Below are 22,636 nucleotides of genomic sequence, written 5' to 3'. Positions count from 1 at the left end.
TGTGTGGGGAATGTGGCTGTCTGTGCTTGGAACATCTGGGCTGCCTTAAGATGTAAAGCATCTCTGTCATATGCCCAGGTTCCCTCATCTGAACTCCAGGGACAGACCAGGTCACACTGATGAACTGCTTCTGAGAAGGCAAGGCTGCACGCCATTGACAGAAGGTTGCCTTCCCTTTTGCCAACATGAAAGGAAGCCTTCTTTTTTTCTAGGGCTGTACTACAACCATTAGACATTTTTAGAACTACTGAAATGCAATATGGGAGTGACCAGGGCCAAGAAAGGTGCAAGAGGCATCATGTGTAAAGAACTGGAAGTCTGGTGACCTGGGATCTTTGTAATCATGGTTCATTTTGTGACCAAGGACAAATTGCCTCCTTATCTTGCATCTCAATTTCCTCATTATTACATAGGATGGTAGTGACCTCCATGTCTTACTTTATGGAAATGTGATAAAATCAATTGAGATAATGGCAATGAGCACAAAAAGTAAATCTACTACATATATAACATCTGTAACTATCATCCAGTAACTCTTACCATGTCATAAAGGTACAATTTTTACTATTATTATCTTGGCTATTAGCAATATGTTACCATTTGATTTTTCAAAGTACATTTTACTTCTCCCAATAACCTTGAGACATTAAAAAGGCTCATGTTACAGTCTCCAGCTGCCTTCTCAAGTTAGTGATGCCTCTACCTCTGCAGTCCCTTCTTCCTGTTAGGGAGTTCCTACACAGAACTTCATTTGAGGAAGTTTTCATCTGTTCCAGGCTCACATCTAATATTCCTCTTCTCCTGACTCTTGGCTTTCTTGTTCTTCCACAGCCCTTTGCAGATTTTCAGTTTACCTGAATATGTTGCTCCCCCATGCCTTCTATTTGAATGTAAGCTCTTTGGAGATAGGGCTTCTTTTCTTTTTTGCTTGTATTTGTATTCCTAGGGCATAACAAAATGCCTTTTGCATAGTAAACACTTAACAGATGTTTTATCTATCTAAATATATCTATCTCTATTTATCTTTATCACCATCAACATCATCAATTTATCTATCTTTCTATTCTTAGTCATCAGTTTTATCTTCTATCTACCATCTATGTAACACAGGAAGAAGACATAACCTATTAAAGATAGGACAGTACATTTGGGGCAGGGCCAAAATCTAGAAAAGAATGGTATACAGTTGTTTTTCTTATTTGGAACAAGATCTCAACATTCCATCAGAAGAGGATCAATTTTGAGCTGGAAGGGACCTTAGAGGTCATCTAGTCTACCCCTTTCATTTTATAGAGCAGGGAATGGAGGCTCAGACAAGTTTAAGTGGCTTGCTCAAGGTCATACAGGAGAATGTATCAAGGCCAAGATTCAAATTCAGGCCCTGTGGTTCCAAAACCAGCACCTTTTCCATTTTATACTCCTGCCTCCCCTTTTCTCCTTTTCATGTATTCATTAAACAAAGATTTCTTAGGGCCCCAAATGTTCAAAGTAGAGAAGCTGGGTGGTAGAGTGGATAAAGCACTGGGCCTGGAGTCAGGAAGATATGAATTCAAATCCAACCTCAGACTAGCTATGCGACCCTGGCCAAGCCACTTATTTGCCTTAGTTTCCTCCTCTGTAAAATGAGCTGGAGAAGGAAATGGCAGACTACTCAACTATCTTTACCTAGAAAACCCCAAAAAGAATCATGAAGAGACAGGCATGATTGAAATGACTGAACAATAAAAATACTTCTGATTCTAGCCTTGTTGTGTAGCCACTAAAATATACTCCCTTGGATTTTATTATATTGCTATGGTAACTATGGGTCTGTTTGTAGTATAGAGTTTTGTTTTCTTTTGTTTTTTTTTAATAGAGGCAATTTTGTTTGGTAGTAATGAATGCTTACTTGTTGTGTGACCATAAGTATATCAAGTAACCATGGTAAGCCTCAATCTCCTCATTTGTAAAATGGGGATAAAAATATAGAATTACCTGATAAGGTTGTTGAAATCTTGAAATGAGATAATGCATGTAAAAGACTTTGAAAACCTTAATTTTTTTTTGTTTTGCAGGGCAATGAGGGTTAAGTGACTTGCCCAGGGTCACACAGTGAGTAAATACCAAATGTCTGAGGCTGGATTTGAACTCAGGTCCTCCTGAATCCAGGGCCAGTGCCTTATCCACTGAGCCATCTAGCTGCCTCCAAAGATCTTTCTAAATGTTTATTACACTAGCTTTTTTCATTAATTTCTTTCTCATTAGTTATGTTTGGGTAATTGTGGCCAACAGTTTTGTGTATGTGCGTGTGCGTGCGTGCGTGTGTGTGTGTGTGTATGATCACAATTCAGTCTGTGTTTATTGACTGATTTTTTATAATCATATTCTTTTCCTGTAAAAAATTTTTTTTAATTGGGTTCACATAGAAAGGGTCCTGGGACAAGCTGATATTCTATTGTTATTCTTTTATATTTCATGAAATACAAATTATTGAACAGGTGGATAAGATAATTGCTTTTTGTAGTTAAATAAAAGCATTAAGATATTAATTTATCCTCTAAAGGCTCACTATAAACTTACTATGCAAATTAGAGACAAGCCCAATGAGAATTCCCAGAAGAGTTAAAGAAAGAGGTAAACATGGAAGAAGAAAAAGTAGGAAAAGAAATGAGTAATGCAAGAAAATTATGAGAAGAGAATTAGCAGATTTGTAAAAAGAGGTACAACAAATACTGAAGGAAATAACACTTTAAAAACAGAATTGGCCAAATGGAAAAAAGGGTTACAAAAATTTACCAAAGAAAGTAATTCCTTTAAAATTAGAATTGGGCAAGTGGAAACTAATAATTCTGTGAGACATCAAGAAACAATAAAAAGAAAAAAAATAGGAGAAAATGTGAAATATCTCATGAGAAAAATAAGTGACCTGCAAAATAGATTAAGGAGAGATTATTTAAGAGTTATTATACTACCTGAAAATCATGATTTTTTAAAAGAGAGCCCATTTTTCATATTTCAAGAAATTAGCAGGGAAAATTGCCCCAATTTCTTATGACCAGAGAGTAAAATAGAAACTGAAAGAAGCCATTGATCACCTTCTGAAGGAGCTCCCAAAATGAAAACTTCCTCAAATAGTATAATCTAATTCTAGAATTTCTAGGTCAAAGAAAAAAATATGTCAAACCACCAGAAAGAATCCATTCATATATGTGGAGCCATAGTTAGGCTCACACAAAATTTAGCAGTTTCCATATTTCCAGGCTTGGAATATGATATTCTGAAAGGCAAAGGAGCTAGGATCACAACCAAGAATTAACCTACTCAGCAAAACTGAGCATAACCCTTTAGGAAGAAAAATGGATATTAAATTAAATAGAGGACTTTTCAGCTTTCCTGATGAAAAGACCAGATCTTAATGGAAATTTTGACATTCAAATACAATACACAAAAGAAACATAAAAAGGCAAACATGAAAGACAAATCATAAGGGACTTGATAACATTAAAGTGTTGACATGCTTGTATAGAAAGATAATACATGCAGCTTCTAAGAACCTTATCATTATTAGCGCTGTTAGAAGAAGGAGTCTACATAGACAGAGAGCACAGGTTTGAGTTTATTAGGTTAAGATGAAAAAAGAAAACAAAACTGAAGGGGCTAAAAGGAGGAATGTACTGGAATAAGGTTGAAGGCAAAGGGAGAATGGGGAAGAATTACAAAGTAGAGGAACACAAGAACTTTTATAATGGAGGCAAAATGGGACGGAATAATGTTTCAACCTCACTCTCATTAGAATTGGTTCAAAGTGGGAAGAATATACAGACACACACAGACTTGGTTGGTTACAGAAATCTATCTTATCCAGCAGGGAAGTAGGAGGGAAAGGGAATAAGAGAAAGGAGAAGGCTGATAAAAAGGAATGGTGGATCAAAGGAGGCAGGGATCAGAAACAGAACAAAAACTTTTAGGGAGGGACAGGGTAAAAAGAGAGAGAGCAGGGTAAAAAAAGAAGAAAATAGGGTGGAGGGAAATAAAATCATTAATCATAACTGTGAATGTGAATGGAGTCACCAAGAGTCTGACGGAACTGGAACAACTGAACAACAACAAAACATGACTAAAAAGGAAAGTGTCAAATACTAGAAGGGATATAGGAAAATGGGGACACTCATGTATCGTTAGAGTTGTGAACTGGTCCATTCTGGAGAATAATTTGGCACTTTTCCCCAAGGGCTATAAAAACTCTGTGTACCCTTTGATTTTGCAATAATACCATAGTAGGTTTTGTGAGAATTGGAATGACACCCCCTGCTGGGAGGGACATTGTGAGCGCTGGCCTGAAAAGAAACCATGTGACTTTGGCATCTGGAAGTAATGTCTTCCACCCATGGGCCCTGTCAATCAGTGTTACCAGCCAATTAGCTTGGAGCTGTGTGTGTGGATGGCCCTGTTTCCAGTTTCACAGGAGGCTTCTGGGAGAAGCCCCTGAGGAGTGAGGCCTTTTCGTTTCTGGACTTGGGCTTGGCAGCAGAGGTGGCAAGGATAAGCAGAATAGGGATACTTTATCCACGTGTTTCTCTTTACTAACCCCTAATATACTTTAATAAATACTTAATGCCCCCAAATTGGTGCTATATGTTTTCTAATTTAAGGCAACCACTCATTAGATTTTAGACATCACAACTAGAATTTTAGGCCCTTACAGTTTGTATCCCTAAGAAATCAATGAAAAAAGGAAAAGGTACAAAAATATTTATAGTAGCTCTTTTTGTGGCATCAAAGAATTGAAAATGAAGGGAATGCTCATCATTTTGGAAATGACTTAGCAGGTTGTAATATATGATTATGATAGAATATTATTGTGCTATAAGATATGATGAGTAGAATGCTTTCAAAAAATCTTATGTGAATTGATGCAGAATGAAGTGAGCAGAAACAGGAGATTATTGTAAACATTAAGAGCAATATTTTAATGATGATTAACTGTGAAGGACAACTATTCTGATCAATATAAGACAATTCTGAAGGACCCATGATGAAAAGTTCTATCCACCTCCAGAGAGAGAACTAATGTACTCTGAATACTCTGAATGCAAATTGAAGTATATATAGATATAGAGATAGATAGAGATATAGAAACAAACACATTTTAATGTGCATGTATATATATATGTGTGTATATATATACATATACCTATATATATATTATATATAAACACAAATATATGATAGCATATTGTGTGTGTGTAGATATACACACATATATACACATTTTCTTTATTTTTTTTGTTTTTGTGTGACATGGCTAATATGGAAATATGTTTTCCATTATCCAATATGTATAACTGAAATCTTTTTGCTTGCCTTTTCAGTGGGTGGGAGAAGGGCTGGAGGAAGGGAGAAAATTTAGAACTCATTTTTTTTTTTTTTTGGTGAGGCAATTGGGGTTAAGTGACTTGCCCAGGGTCACACAGCTAGTAAGTGTGTAAAGTGTCTGAGGCTGGATTTGAACTCAGGTCCTCCTGAATCCAGGGCCAGTGCTCTATCCACTGCATCACCTAGCTACCCCACAAAATTTTTTCAAATCCTAAAAGTAAACAAATAAGACTTAAAGATTTTCTAATAATCCCCTTCTTTTTAAACAAGTAAATATTAATCTTTTTATAACTTCCTTAAGGTGTTGGACTCTGGTGTTTTATTTTTGTTGTTGTTGTTGTTGAATCATATTTTTTTTATTTGTAATTAAGTATTTTGTTTCTTTTCCCGTTATATGTAAAGATCTCAACTTTTGTTTATACAAGCTTTCCAATTTCAGATTTTTTTCCCTCCCTCCTCTCCCTCCCCCCTCTTCTAGACATCAGGTAATCTGATATAGGTCATATATATATATATATATATATATATATATATATATATATATATATATGTGTGTGTGTGTGTGTGTGTGTGTATACATATATATAATAACATTAAACATATTTCTGTATTAGTCATGTTATAAGAGAAAAATCAGAAAAATGATGAAAAACCTCAAAATAGAAAAACAACAGCACCAAAGACAAAAGAAATAGTATGGTTCATTCAGCATCTATACTCCACAGTTTTGTTTTTTTGTTTTTTCCTGGATTTGGAGATCCTCTTCTATCATGAGTTCTCTGGCACTCTTCTGTACCATTGCATTGGTGAGAAGAATATAGTCCATCACAGTAGATCAACACTCAATGTTGATGATACTGTGTACAATGTTCTTCTGGTTCTGCTCATCTCACTCATCATCAGCCCACGCAAGATGCTCCAGGTTTCTCTGAACTCCTCCTGCTCATCGTTTCTTACAGCACAATAGTATTCCATTACATTCATATACCACAACTTGTCCAGCCATTCCCCAATTGATGGGCATCCCCTCAACTTCCACTTCCTTGCCTCCACATAAAGAGCAGCTATAAATATTTTTGTACATGTGGGTCCCTCTCCCCCTTTCCATGATCTCTTTGGAAAAAGACCCAAAAGTGGTATTGCTGGGTCAAAGGGTATGCACAGCTTTATCACCCTTTGGGCATAATTCCAAATTGCTCTCCAGAATGGTTGGATGAGTTCACAGCTCCACCAACAATGCATTAGTGTTCCAATTTTCCCACAGCTTCTCCAACATTTATTATTTTCCTTTTTTGTCATTTTAACCAATCGGACAGGAGTCAGGTGGTACCTCAGAGTTATTTTGATTTGCATCTCTCTAATCATTAGAGATTTAGAGCATTTTTTCATATGGGAATAGATAGCTTTGGTTTCTTCATCAGAAAACTGCCTGTTCATATCCTTTAACCATTTCTCAATTGGGGAATGACTTGGAATATTATAAATTTGATTTAGTTCCCTATATATTTTAGAATGAGGCCTTTATCAGAAGTACTGGCCATAAAAATTGTTTCCCAGCTTTCTACCTCCCTTCTAATTTTGGATGCATTGCTTCTGTTTGTACAAATTTTTTTTAATTTAATGTAATCGAAATCATCCATTTTGCATTTTATAATATTCTCTATCTCTTGTTTGGTCAAAAACTGTTTTCCTTTCCAAAGATCTGAAAGGAAGACTATACCTTTCTCTCCTAATTTACCTATGGTATCACCTCTTGTGTCTAAATCATATATCCATTTTGACCTTATTTTAGTATAAGGTATAAGATGTTGGTCTATGCCTAATTTCTGCCATACTATCTTCCAGTTTTCCCAGCAGTTTTTGTTAAATACTGAGTTCCTATCCCAGAAGCTGGAGTCTTTGGGTTTATCAAACACTACATCACTAGCGTCATTTACTACTGTCTTTCCTGTGCCTAGCCTATTCCATTGATCCTCCACTCTATTTCTTAGTCAGTACCAGATAGTTTTGATTACTGCCACTCCAGGTTTGGTACCACTAACCCACCTTCCTGTGAATTTTTTTTCATTATTTCCCTGGATATTCTTGTTTTTTTGTTTTTCCAGATGAATTTTGTTATTATTTTTTCTAGCTCTATAAAATACTTTTTAGGTAGTCTGATTGGTATGGCACTGAATAAGTAAATTAATTTAGGCAGTATTGTCATTTTTACTATATTAGCTCTGCCTATCCATGAGCAATTGATATCTTTCCAATTATTTAGATCTGCTTTGATTTGTGTGAAGAGTGTTTGGTAGTTGCGTTCATAGAGTTCCTGGGTTTGTCTTGGCAAGTAGACTCCCAAGTATTTTATATTATCTACTGTTACTTTAAATGGAATTTCTCTTTCTATCTCTTGCTGCTGGGCTTTGTTGGTCATATATAGAAATGCTGATGATTTACGTGGATTTATTTTATATCCTGCTACTTTGCTAAAGTTGTTAATTGTTTCAAGTAATTTTTGAGTTGATTCTCTAGGATTCTTTAAGTATACCATCACATCATCTGCAAAGAGTGATAGTTTTGTTTCCTCCTTGCCTATTCTAATTCCTTTAATTCCTTTTCTTCTCTGATTGCTAAAGCTAACATTTCTAGTACAATATTAAATAATAGGGGTGATAATGGACATCCCTGTTTTACCCCTGATCTTATTGGGAAGGCCTCTAATTTATCTCCATTGCATATATGCTTGCTGATGATTTTAGGTAGATACTGTTTATTATTTTAAGGAAGTTCCACCTATTCCTAAACTCTCTAGTGTTTTTATTAGGAAGGGGTGCTGTATTTTGTCAAAAGCTTTCTCTGCATCTATTGAGATAATCATATGATTTTGGTTAGTTTTCTTATTGATGTGGTTGATTATGTTAATAGTTTTCCTAATGTTAAAGCAGCCCTGCATTCCTGGTATAACACCCACCTGGTCATAGTGTATTATCCTGGTGATCACTTGCTGCAATCTCTTTGCTAATATCTTATTTAAGATTTTAGCATCAATATTCCTTAGGGAAATTGGTCTACAATTTTCTTTCTCTGTTTTTGCTTTGCCTGGTTTTGGTATCACCACCATATTTATATCAAAAAATGAATTTGGTAGAACTCTTTCTTCACCTATTTTTCCAAATAATTTGTATAATATTGGAATTAATTGTTCTTTAAATGTTTGGTAAAATTCACCTGTAAACCCATCTGGCCCTGGGGATTTTTTCTTAGGGAGTTCATTAATGGCTTGTTCAATTTCTTTTTCTAATATGAGTTTATTTAAAGATTTTATTTCCTCTTCAGTTAACCTGGGTAGTTTGTGTTTTTGTAAATATTCATCCATTTCATTTAGATTGTCAAATTTGTTGGCATACAGTTGGGCAAAATAATTCATAATTATTGATTTAATTTTGACTTCATTGGTGGTAGCATCAACCTTTTCATTTTTTAAATTAATAAAGTATTTTAATTTTTTTCCATTACATGCAAAGATAGCTCCCAACCTTTGTCTATACAAGCTTTACAGTTTCAGATCTTTCTCCCTCCCTCCCCTCCCTCCCCCCTCCCCTAGACAGCAGGTAATCTGATATAGGTTATATATATACACACACATAATAACATTAATCCTATCTCTGCATTAGTCATGCTATAAGAAAAAAAAATCAGAGCAATGATGGAAAACCTCAAAATAGAAAAAAAACAACTGCATCAAAAACAAAAGAAACAGCATGGTTCACTCAGCATCTATACTCCGCAGTTCTTTTTTTTTTTTTCCTGGATTTGGAGATCCTCCCCCATCATGAGTTCCCTGGAACTCCTCCGTACCATTGCATTGGTGAGAAGAATATAGTCCATTACAGTAGATCAACACTCAATGTTGATGTTACTGTGTACAATGTTCTTCTGGTTCTGCTCATCTCACTCATCATCAGCCCACGCAAGACCCTCCAGGTTTTTCTGAACTCCTCCTGCTCATTGTTTCTCATAGCACAATAATATTCCATTGTATTCATATACCACAACTTGTCCAGCCATTCCCTAAATGATGGGCACCCCCTCAACTTCCAATTCTTTGCCACCACATAAAGAGCAGCTATAAATATTTTTGTACATATGGGTCCCTTTCCCCCTTCCATGATCTCTTTGGGAAAAAGACCCAAAAGTGGTATTGTTGGGTCAAAGGGTATGCACAGCTTTATTGCCCTTTGGGCATAATTCCAAATTGCTCTCCAGAATGGTTGGATGAGTTCACAGCTCCACCAACAATGGATTAGTGTTCCAATTTTCCCACAGCTTCTCCAACATTTATTATTTTCCTTTTTTGTCATTTTAGCCAATCTGATAGCTGTCAGGTGGTACCTCAGAGTAGTTTTTATTTGCATCTCTCTAATCATTAGAGATTTGGAGCATTTTTTCATATGGGAATAGATAGCTTTGGTTTCTTCATCAGAAAACTGCCTGTTCATATCCTTTGACCATTTCTTAATTGGGGGAATGACTTGGGTTTCTTATAAATTTGATTTAGTTCCCTATATATTTTAGAAATTAGGCCTTTATCAGAATACTGGCCAATAAAAATTGTTTCCCAGCTTTCTGCCTCCCGTCTAATTTGGATGCATTGCTTCTGTTTGTACAAAAATTGTTTTAATTTAATGTAATCTAAATCATCCTTTTGCATTTTATAATATACTCTATCTCTTGTTTGGTCAAAAACTGTTTTCCTTTCCATAGATCTGATAGGTAGACTATACCTTTCTCTCCTAATTTACCTCTGGTATCACCTCTTATGTCTAAATCATGTATCCATTTTGACCTTATTTTAGTATAAGGTGTAAGATGTTGGTCTATGCCTAATTTTCTGGCCATACTATCTTCCAGTCTTCCCAGAAGTTTTTGTCAAATACTGAGTTCCTATCCCAGAAGCTGGAGTCTTTGGGTTTTCAAAAACTACATTACTAGTGTCATTTACTACTGCATTTCCTGAGCTTAGCCTATTCCATTGATCTACCACTCTATTTTTTAGCCCGTACCAGATAGTTTTGATGACTGGCCGCTTTATAGTTAGAGCTCCAGGTTTGGTACCACTAACCCACCTTCCTGTGAATTTTTTTTTCCCATTATTTCCCTGGATATTCTTGATTTTTTGTTTTTCCAGAAGAATCTTGTTATTATTTTTTCTAGCTCTATAAAATAATTTTTAGGTATTCTGATTGGTATGGCACTGAATAAGTAAATTAATTTATGCAGTATTGTCATTTTTCTATATTAGCTCTGGCCTATCCATGAGCAATTGATATCTTTCCAATTATTTAGATCTGATTTGATTTGTGTGAAGAGTGTTTGGTAGTTGTGTTCATAGAGTTCCTGGGTTTGTCTTGGCAAGTAGACTCCCAAGTATTTTATATTATCTACCGTTACTTTAAATGGAATTTCTCTTTTCTATCTCTTGTTGCTGGACTTTGTTGGTCATGTATCGAAATGCTGATGATTTTTGTGGACTTATTTTATATCCTGCTACTTTGCTAAAGTTGTTAATTGTTTCAAGTAATTTTTGAGTTGATTCTCTAGGATTCTTTAAGTATACCATCATATCATCTGCAAAGAGTGATAGTTTTGTTTCCTCCTTGCCTATTCTAATTCCTTTAATTCCTTTCTCTTCTCTGATTGCTATAGCTAACATTTCTAGGACAATATTAAATAATAGGGGTGATAATGGACATCCCTGTTTCACCCCTGATCTTATTGGGAAGGCCTCTAATTTATCTCCATTGCATATTATACTTGCTGATGCTTTCAGGTAGATACTGTTTATTATTTTAAGGAAAGCTCCACCTATTCCTAAACTCTCTAGTGTTTTTATTAGGAATGGGTGCTGTATTTAGTCAAAAGCTTGCAGAGAAAGCTATTGACAAAATACAGCACTCATTCCCATTAAAAACACTAGAGAGCATAGTAATAAAATGGAGATTTCCTTAAAATAATAAGGCAGTATCTTCTTCAAACCATCATGAAACATTATATGTAATGAGGATTAGTTAGAGACATTCCCAATAAGATTTGGATGAAAACAGGGATGTCCATTATTATCACCTGTATTATTTAATATTTTACTAGAAATGTAGCTTTTTTGGAGGGATGGGGCAATGAATGTTAAGTAACTTGCCCAGGGTCACACACCTAGTAGTGTCAAGTGTCTGAGGCCAAATTTGAACTCAGGTCCTCCTTACTCCAGGGCCAGTACTCTATCCCCAGCACCACCTAGCTGCCAGAATCTACAATAGGCTGTTTACAAGAATAACATTTGAAGCAGAGAGATACACACAGAGTAAAGGTAAAAGGCTAGAGTAGAATATATTATGCTTCAGCTAAAGTAAAAAAGCAGGGATAGCAATCCTTATCTCAGACAAAGTGCAGGCAAAAAATAGACCTCATTAAAAGAGATAAGGAAGGAAATTACATCTTGCTTAAAGGTACTATAGATAATGAAGTAATATCATATTGAATATGTTTTGCGCCAAGTGGTATAGCATCCAAGTTCTTAAAGGAGAAGTTAAATGAGTTACAAGGAGGAATTAGACAGTAATACTATACTAGTGGGGATCTGAATCTCTCCCCTCTCAGAATTAGTATTAAATCTAGCCAAAAAAAAATAAGAAAGAAGTGAAAGAGGTGAATAGATTTACTAGAAAAGTTAGACATGATAGATGTCTAGAGAAAATTGAATGGGGATAGAAAGGAATATACCTTTTTCTCAGCAGTACATGGCACATTTTCATAAATTGACCATGTATTAGGGCACAAAAACATCATAGTTAAATGTAGAAAGGGCAGAATTAGTAAATGCATCCATTTCAGATCATGATGCAATAAAATGACATGTAAGAAAGAGCCAGGGAAAAGTAGAATGAAATCAATTGGAAACTAAATAATTTTCATTCTAAAGAATGAATGGCCAATTAAGAAATCCTAGAAACAATCAATAACTATTCCAAGAAAATGACTATAATGAGACAACATACCAATATCTATGGGATACAGCCAAAGCAGTGCTTAGGGTAAAATTATAGCTCTAAATGCTTACATGAATAAAAAAGAGAAAGAGGAGATTAATGAATTGGGCAAGCAACTTAAAAAGCTAGGAAAAAGAACAAATTAGAAATCCCCAAATTAACCATTATTTTATTGGTTTTTTCATAAAAACCAGCTCTTAGTTTTATTGATTATTCTATAGTTGTTTTTTTTTTTGCTTTCATCTTATTATTTCTCCTTTAATTTTCTGGATCTCTAGTTAGTATCTAATTGGGGATTTAACTTCTCCTCTAAGAAATTTGGATCTATACCACTTGGCGCATACATATTTAATATTGATATTGTTTCATTATCTATAGTACCTTTTAGCAAGATGTAGTTTCCTTCTTTATCTCTTTTAATGAGATCTATTTTTGCCTGAACTTTGTCTGAGATAAGGATTGCTACCCCTGCTTTTTTCACTTCAGCTGAAGTATAATATATTCTGCTCCAGCCTTTTACCTTTACTCTGTGTGTATCTCTCTGCTTCAAATGTGTTTCTTGTAAACAGCATATTGTAGGATTCTGGTTTTTAAACCACTCTGCAATTCACTTCTGTTTTATAGCAGAATTCATCCCATTCACATTCACAGTTATTATTACTAACTGTCTATTCCCCTCCATTCTATTTACCACCTTTGTACTTTTTCCCCCTCTTTTACCCTATTCCTCCTCACAGACATTTTGCTTCTTACCCCTACCTCCTCCAATCTGCCCTCCCTTTTTATCACCCCCCTCTCTTTTCTTTACCCTGTTCTCCCTTGCTTTTGTCCTCCCTTCTATCAGTCACCCCTTTCCATTCCCCTTTTGCTTCCCTAAAGAATGAGCTGTTTTCTTTATCCCAAGTGAACATATATTTATTTCCTCTTTGAATCAAATCTAATGAGAGTAGGGTTGAAACAATTTCACCCCTCCTTTCTTTCCCTCTATTGTAATAGTTTTTTTTTCACCTCTTCATATGATATAATCACTCCCATTCCACCTCCCCTTTTCCTCTCCTCCCCCATAGACTCCTTTTAACCCCTTAATTTTCTTGTATCATCACATCGAAGACAATTTATATTGTATACCCTCCATGTAAAGTCCTTCTCTCTGCCCAAATACATTATAGTTCCTTAAGAGTTATGAGTATTATCTTCCCATGTAGGAATGTAAACAGTTTAATCTAATTGAGTAACTTTTTTTTCCCCCTCTGTTTACCTTTTAAACTTCTCTTGAGTCTTGTATGTTAAGATTGAATTTCTAGTCAGTTCTGGTCTTTTCATCAGAAACATTGAAAGTCCCCAATGTCATTGAATGTCCATCCTTTCCCCTGAAAGAGAATGCACATTTTGCTGGGTAATAGATTCTTGGCTGCAATCCAAGCTCCTTTGCCTTCCGGATATCATATTCCAAGCCTTGCGGTCCTTTAATGTTGAAGCTGCCAGGTCCTAGCAATCCCTGACTGTGGCTCCATGATATTTAAATTGCTTCTTTCTGCTGCTTGGAGTATTTTCTCCTTCACCTGATAATTCTGGAGTTGGGCTACAATTTCCTTGGAGTTTTCCTTTGGGATCTTCTTTCAGGAGGTGATGGTGGATTCTTTCATTGGTGATTTTATCTCTGATTCTATAATATCAGGGCAGTTCGCCTTAATAATTTCCTGGAATATGGTGTCTAGATGATTTTTCTGATCATGGCTTTCAGGCAGTCCAATGATTCTAAAATTGGTCTCTTCTGGGGGACCTGTTTCCAGATCAGTTGTCTTTCCAATGAGGTATTTCACATTTTCTTCTATTTTTTCATTCTTTTGATTCTGCTTGAGTGATTCCTGCTGTCTTATGGATTCCTTATCTTCCAACTTTCCAATTTTAATTTTTAAGGCATTGTTTTCTTCAATGAGATTATTCACCTTTTTTTTCCATTTGGCCAGATGAATTTTTTAAGGGATTGTTTTCTGCAGTCAATCTTTGTGCTTCCTTTTCCAAGCTGCTGATTCTTTTTTCATAGTTTTCTTGTTTTGCTTTCATTTCTCTCCCCATTTTTTCTCCTACCTCTCTCAAATGATTTTTAAAATCCTTTTTGAGCTCTTCCAGGAAGGCTTTTTGTTCTTGAGACCAATTCACCTTCACTCATGAGGCTTCACATGTAGGCAATTTGAGGGTACTGTCCTCATCTGAGTTTGCGTTTGCTTCTTCCTTATTGATATAGAAGCTCTCAATGGAGAGGGCTCTTTTTTGCTTCTTACTCATTACTGCAGCTTATTTATTTATTTTTTAAGTTGAAGTCTGCTCTGGGGGCACCAGGGTCCCTGTTCTGGGCTTCTTGTGCAGGGGTATAGGTGCTGTTTCACAAGTTTTTTACACTGAGGAGTTTGTGTGTGCAATTCCCTGCCCCCCCCCCACTTCCTGTCTGAATGTGCTTGGATCAGTGGGCCTAGTCGCGCCTGTCCTGTTCGTGGCCCTACAGCTGGCAACTTGCCCTCTCAGCTGGTGCAGGTAGGTTTTTCCACTGTACTGCTTGGCCACCAGATTTTTGAGCCAGGTTCCAGGGGCCTCAGTTGTTCCGCTGTGGCCCACAGCTCCTGCTGACTTGCCCCAACCCCCTAGGCGCTGGGCTGCTGCCCTGTGCTGTGCCTCCCTTTTGCCCAAGTCAGACCGACCTTTTCCTGAAGTCTTCTAAATTATCTCTGGTGGAAGACTGTGTCTCTCTGTCTCTTTGCAGGTTTTATAGTTTCAGAATCCGTCCAGGGGCTTGAATTAATGTTCTTTTTGAGGGAACAGAAGGAGAGCTCAGGCAGCTTGCTGATTCTTCTCTGCCATCTTGCTCTTTCCCCTGGTGTTTTATTAACAGTATAGGTTTTAGGGTGAATATTTTCCAAATCTTTTATAATCTATCTTACAATACTGAAGATATAAATTTTTTTAATTAAATAAATAAAAACCAATATTGAATATGTACATTAAGAGTGCTATTGTATGATGGTTGTTGCTTTGAATATATACTTCCTATTCATCTTTGAGCTCATGGTTCTTTTTTTATTTTTTAAATTAATAAAGTATTTTATTTTTTTCCATTACATGTAAAGATAGTTCTCAACTTTTGTTTATACAAGCTTTCCAATTTCAGATTTTTCTCCCTCCCTCCCCTCCCTCCCCCCTCCCCTAGACAGCAGGTAATCTGATATAGGTTATATATATATATACACATAATAACATTAATCCTATTTCTGCACTAGTAATGTTATAAGAGAAAAAATCAGAGCAATGATGAAAAACCTCAAAATAGAAAAAAAGAGCATCAAAAACAAAAGAATTCGTATGGTTCATTCAGCATCTATGCTCCGCAGTTCTTTTTTTTTTTTTTTTCTTGGATTTGGAGATCCTCTTCCATCACAAGTTCCCTGGAACTCTTCTGTGCCATTGCATTGGTGAGAAGAATATAGTCCATCACAGTAGATCAACACTCAATGTTGATGATACTGTGTACAATGTTCTTCTGGTTCTGCTCATCTCACTTATCATCATGAGCTCATGGTTCTAATAAGCCTTTCAACATATTCAACTACATCCTTCTCTTTGCTATCTTTAAGCTTCATATGTTTTCTGGCCAGAGGAGACCAAGGCATTTACTAGTATCATTTTCGTGAATTCAATTTCAAAGCCTTCAATCTTTATCTTTATTGATGCATAATAAGACTGACCACACTATCTTTATATTAATATGGTGAACCCCTATTTGTGGGGAGCTATCCTATCTGGGTGATTTAGGGAGATTCAGTCTTAAGAATAAAATCAAACAAAACAAAAATAACTCTTTTTACATTTAAAAGAATGTTGCGGTAATCAAATCTAATCATTATTTGATATAATTTGATAAAGATGCTCTAAGATGTACAAGCCGCTTAAAGTATTTGGATTGATATAGCATGACACCTTCCATTTATATTAAGTGATTACTAAGTTGCTTTGGTTTGATTCCCTCTTTAATTTAGGAAATTAATACTTAGAGCTATTTAGTTGAGATAATAATGGATTTAAGGCTAAATGATAATGGATTTAAGAGTAGACAGAACCATAATGAGCTGAAACTGTCACTCTGAAAAGTGCCACCTTTTAAATCAATTCTCTTTGACATTGTGTTGGTGGTGTGTTTTAAATAAGAATAGTTTTGTCACGAATATCAAATACACTAATGTTCTAACAATACATGGGTCTGCATTTATATTCTTGAAGTACATGAATAAGCCTTAAGTACATGACTGAATCAAAGGCTTTGCAATAATGAATAAAAACAGAATGAATATTATGGTACTTTGGGAGGACTTGTAATTAAGGAATCAATGAGTTGCCCTTCTCACCTCCAGAAACTTTTTTGACATACTCTTGTATTCCCCAGTTAATATATTATTTTCATGTAATTATTTATAGATTTTTTTTTAGTTAAACAGCTATGAATACTTTATTTAAATCTACATTTGGCTTAAATTTCATGTAGTCACTGGTGGTCTCATCTTTTATTACTTATTATGTGATGCTTTCTTTCAAGAAAGTATAATCTGGTTTATAACTGAAAGGAAATTGGTAAAGTACTTTTGGCTAGTAACCCATACACCAATGTGAAGTGTTTAAAACAGATAGCTATTCTGCAAAACTGGAGAGTAGAAAGCATAAATAAGATCAATAATTATTGGTTCAATCATTTCTCATGATGTAACTGTCCAGTCATTCATTATATAAGTTGTGCCCACTTTCTGTTTTTCATTTGAGACAACCTGTGTTTTCAGTTGTGTTGGAATTCTTAAGATTATATACATTGCCAAGAAATTGTCCACATGCTTCTTTTCATTGGATTGTGTTCTTCTCTGGTTTCTTTCCTTCTCAAGCTTCTGTACTAAAATTGTTGCTAGATGATTTATTTTGTTCTTACATCTGTTTTGATTCAGATCCTCTTAATTTTTTTACTTTTGTTTTTAATTACTAATTGTAGGAATCTAGGATTTCTGATATCCTTTAGTATTCCAAGTCCCCTTCCCTTTCCTTTCCTTCTCTTCCCATCCCTCCCCTCTTCCCCTCCCCTTGAAATGAAGTTATTACTTAGTTACCCTATACCTGGGTTTATGAGTTGACAGTACATTTTTGTGTGACAATGGAATTGAAATTGATATTGACAATAAAAGAGTGAAGTGCTTGCCTAGGACTGGTAATCTTTTTTTCTAATTTTGTTATAATGAAAATATTTATGTCTTCCATCTTTTCATGTTCCCTCTTAGTTTCTCTGCTTTTGTGGTCAATGTCATCAGGTCTGAAACATTTCCAGCAAATGGGGTATTGTATTTCCAATTTTTGTTTCTGGTATATCTAGAATTCTTGCGGTACCAAATCATGAAGGAACACTACTTGACTGTCTTCTTTGTAAAGCTTATTATCATGACAGTTTTTGCATAGAAACATTGTACTGTTTCATATAAGGCTCAAAGGAAGGAGAACACCTCATACCTAGCCTTTATAGTTATAAATCAATTGCATTCCTGTTTCCTAGAAATAAGAACAAAACCCCAACTTGGGTACTGTCTATGGCTTAGAAAGCAATGTGCCTTTTTTCTTAGAGGAACAGGGTCCAACTGACCCATTATCAGTAAAGCATGCATGCTGAGTATTTTCTCCAATGAGGGTAAAATCATATTTTATCAAATCTCCATTGGACCTCTGCTTTTGGTTTCTTATGGTGAAATACTTCTCAAAATGATAATCCTTAGCAATCACATTTCTTCTTCAGAAGTCAAAGGGAAAACACATTGGACAATAGTGAGAAAAGTGAAACATATACTTTGAACTCCAAAGGGCATAAAAAGACTTCAGACTGACCTTCAGTCCAAACCCTCTCCTCTTACCTATTATTTTACCTATTTTATTTGAATTGTGATTTGAGAATATGAAAAGATTTTCTGGAAGGCATAATTGAGAACTTTTGAGAGTCAGATGGAGAAGAGGAAATATCACTTCTTCATTTTCTATAATTTAGGTAAACAGTTAATTTCATCAGAGATAGAGATTATTTATATGGATGACTTCCAAAGCAAAGCAACATATTATGGCCCTGCTATATTGTTTTGCTGTAAATAATTGATTATAATTACTTGACTCAAGTTTCATTATTATGGGCTAAGAACCAGGTTTATGGAAATTGCTTTGCTGAACATAGACACATAAAAATATGTGCATATTCATGGGTGGCTAGTGGAGGGAGGGCAAGGAGACAGTGTAGAATTTAGATCTAGAATTAGCAATATTAGGAAATATAGTCATGTTCAACTCTTCTCTCTTTTTAAAAAATTCACTTAAGGGGGGGGGTGGGCAAACTAGGTGGTGAAGTGGATAAAGCACTAGCCCTGGATTCAGGAGAACTTGAGTTCGAATCTGGCCTTGGACACTTGAAACTTACTTCCACTTGAAGGAGGTTGCTCAGATTAAGAAGATAGACTCAATGTAATGATTGGAATGACTGTAGGAAAGCTCTGCCATGAGGAGAAAGCACCTGAGGGCAAGACTTGTGGCTTTTCTTTGGTGTCAGGAAGTAACGTTTGCTGTGGGAGGAAGAAGGGAAAGGCAGGTTCTCTTGCTCTTTTTGCTAGGACTCTTATGGAGAGCAGAGCAGGAGAACTGTAACTCCGAGATAGATAGATGAATCTAGGCCTTTCTCTCTCTCTGCACCAAATTCTTATTCTGCTTAATAAATGCTTAAAAGTCTAAACTCTTGCTAAAGCTTATAATTTTATTGGCAACCACTCATTAGATATTTAGACAGTATAGCTAGAATTTTACCCCCTTACACTCAGAAAGGCAATAACATCATGTGGACTTGGAGGCAGCATGTGAGCGACACAAAATGGGGAGTGGGTGGCAACAGATTGTATGGGAATACCATACCATGTCCCCAGGAAGACTTGACAAGATCAGTGAGTCATGCATGCTGCATAGGTCTCAGTTCAGGCTTGGAAGTAAGATTGATTCTCTATTGATCTGAGTCATCAAGGTAGTAATAAGTGGAAGAACAATTGCATGAATTTCTTTAGAAAGTGGGAAGAATTTTCTTTGATTGTATAGAGGCCTCATGGATGAATCTTTCCTCTTATTTTATGGAAATTGGAGAATTCTAATGGCCATCTATAGGTCCCAAGAGTCTGCTACCTTTTCGTTATGGAAACGAGACTTTTTTCCTATGTTTAATGTCTTGATAACCAGAGTGCTAGAAAAGGGGATGTACATATTTTGGGGAAGATTAAAATGAGTTAGATACTGGTGTCTGTGGGTGATGGAAGGATGTTCCTTGGGTAAAGACATGATTCTGAGAAGCGTTATTAGGCCCCTGAATTGTACCATTACACTTTGTTGTTGTTGTTCAGTCATTCAGTCATGTCCAACTCTTTGTGACCTCATAGCAATCCAGGCCCTTCTATTCTCCACTATCTTTGAAGTGTGTCTAAGTTCATGTTCATTGTTTTATATTGTATACATATTGAGTGCTGACCATAGTGTCCAGTTATTAGAGAGCTGGTGCATAGTGTATCTACTTATCTGGGGACTTCTTATGGACTACATATATCTGAAGACACCTTGGAAGGCCTGACCGTGGCCGTAGGCCATTTGGTATGGGAGATATAAGGCACTAGTGAAGGTTCTTAGGAAGGAAGATAATGGGACTACTGAATTCTGTGAGCTGCCTGATGCAATGGAGCGTTTCCAGCTTTTTCTTCAGAAAAGGAGAAAGGAAAAATTTGAAGGCTGGTTATGAAATCCTGGGCTTCTGGAAGGACTTGCTCAGCAAATAATGGTCCTCATAGAGATCAATGTTGGGAAAATGATACCTATGTCATAAAATTATATATTTTAAGCTAAAAGGGACCTTTAAGGTCATCTGATCTTTCTTTCCACCTTTTACAATTGAGGAAACTGAGATCCAGAGAGGTTAATTTGAATTTCCATGGTTAACACAACTAATAAATATCTAAAGCAGGTTTTGAATTCAGATCTTTTAGACTCTGTTGTGGGGCTTTATCTGTTGCCTTCAGCCAACAATTTGATTTAATAGAGGCATGTACCCAAACCATGGGAAGGTTGTCATGTCAGCAGGTTAGCCAAGGGAACCTCTTGCAGGTAATGATAGTTATTTTGTTTCATGATGAAATGTGTTGCTTATCTTGAGAGAAAGCTTTCAAACCACAATTGGAGTGTGCCCCAAAGATTCTATAGTGGTGGCAGAAGACTGGTAGAGAGAACATATTTACCAGAGGGCCTCAAGAAGCCTATCCTTAACATTCTATTTACTATGAAGATGGAACACCCCTTGGCCAAGTACTTAAGTATTTATAGATGCTGAATAGACCATTTGGTAGCACTGAGAGTCCAGGTGCCATTTATGTTGGTTTTCTAGCCACCTAAAACAGACAGATAGATAGATAGATAAATAGATAGATAGATGATAGATAGGTGGATCGATAGATTAGATAGAGACAGACAGACAGACAGCATTCATAAAGCTTTTACAATGTATTAATCACTGTGTTACAGGTGGGAGATACAAATACAGAGAAAATAAGATTGTTCTACCTTCAAGAATCTTACATTTCATTGGGTATCTGGGAAAGGACCAAGGCAACTGAAGAGGTAGAGTGGTCTGGAAATTGAGTGAGTTGGGAATACAGCAAGTATGAATGGGCACGCATCCATTACTTCAATGCCTTATAACATCAGGTGACTCTAGCATCTAAGCCTCGAAAAGTAAATCTAATTTTTTCTTTTTTCCTATTGCAGGAAAGGAAAAGTAATCTGTCTTCAACATGAAAAGGAATCAAAGACCTATAAGAAGCACAATGATCTCATTTGTGATGAGGGAGAGGGAATTATAAAATTCTGGTCTCTGAAGCACCACCAATCATACCTGGGGCAGCAGCATGAAAGGTGACTTCCAGAAGAAATCTCAGACATCAAGACACAAGACTCGAATGGGGAAGAGATGCTGGGATACAGTGCTATAAAGGGAGAGGCTGATAGTTCAAAACAAGTCCCCATGGGCTGAGATCATTGGAACACTAAAAGAGAGGCATTGAGGGAGGCTACATCTGTGGAGCAGGGTGGAGTGGGGGCAGTATGATACTGATAAATGTCTAACAACAAGCTTCCCTCTCCCCCCCAAAAAAAGTATACAGGACACCCTTTAAAAATTTTTTTTTGCAGGGTAATGAGGGTTAAGTGACTTACCCAGCATCACACAGCTAGTAAGTGTCAAATTTCTGAGGCCAGATTTGAACTCAGGTCCTCCTGAATCCAGGGCCAGTACTTTATTCACTGTGCTACCTAGCTGCCCCCACATACTTTTAATTTTAATTTGCATTGTTAACATTTTCTCCATCATATTCTTAGAAATCAACAAAATTAAAAAAAAAACAAATTAAAACACAGTTTGTAGCATTTGTCAATTTCTGTGGCATAAATGCACACACTGGACATTTAACTATCAGCTTTTTCCATCTGGTTAGAGCTGATTCTAGCACATCCCTTGGTGGTAGTCACCTAGGGTATGACTTGGTGGCATGGGAGGAAAGGTAGGCCATTAGTATCTTCCTACTTCAAATAGTTATGTTTGAGAACTTGCTGCTAAGCTCAGCTGTTTCTGTTTGCTGAAGAAGCTAGTCTCTCACAACATATCTGTGAATAAGGCTGATACCAATACTCAAGGGGTTTTTAGCTTATTTATATGTCACAGACCCCTTAGGTAATTAGGTACAGCCTCTGACCCCTCCTCAGAATAACTCTTTTTAATGCATAAAATGAAATGCATAGATTACAGAGGAAACAAATTATATTGAAAAAGAATAACTAAAATATATTTAAAAAATCAAAATCATGGACCTTCTGAAATATATCCATTGGAGTCTGTTGGTATCAAGTTAATACCTCCTATATTATCCCCATTTTCAGGATAAGGGAACAAAGGCATAAAGGGGTTTGCTGACATTGTCCAGGGTGGTACAATTAGTGAATGATAGACTCAGAACTTGAACCCAGGTTGTGTGTGTGTGTGTGTGTGTGTGTGTTTGAAGGTTATAGAAAGGAAGAATGGGGTCCCTTTAGCACCCATGGATAAAATCGGTGTTAAAATATCACATTGCTACACTATTAATATTTTTCTAGTTGTTTCATAAAAATATTTTTTC

At 36.1% G+C, this 22,636-nt stretch overlaps 1 long non-coding RNA gene across 1 annotated transcript in view; it reads left to right on the top strand.

Moving 5' to 3' along the window:
* Positions 1-21,679, top strand: part of LOC122752626 — a 144,377-nt gene extending 122,698 nt beyond the window's left edge. Inside the window, exon 3 of the long non-coding RNA XR_006356196.1 lies at positions 21,234-21,679. This is a non-coding gene — a long non-coding RNA (uncharacterized LOC122752626). The remainder of the gene's footprint in view (positions 1-21,233) is intronic.
* Positions 21,680-22,636: the final 957 nt, after the last annotated feature.

This window comes from Dromiciops gliroides, chromosome 4, assembly GCF_019393635.1.
Source record: "Dromiciops gliroides isolate mDroGli1 chromosome 4, mDroGli1.pri, whole genome shotgun sequence".
NCBI lineage: Eukaryota > Metazoa > Chordata > Mammalia > Microbiotheria > Microbiotheriidae > Dromiciops > Dromiciops gliroides.
The sequence above is the reverse complement of the archived record's forward strand: the minus strand, read 5'-3'. Positions and strand labels throughout refer to the sequence as shown.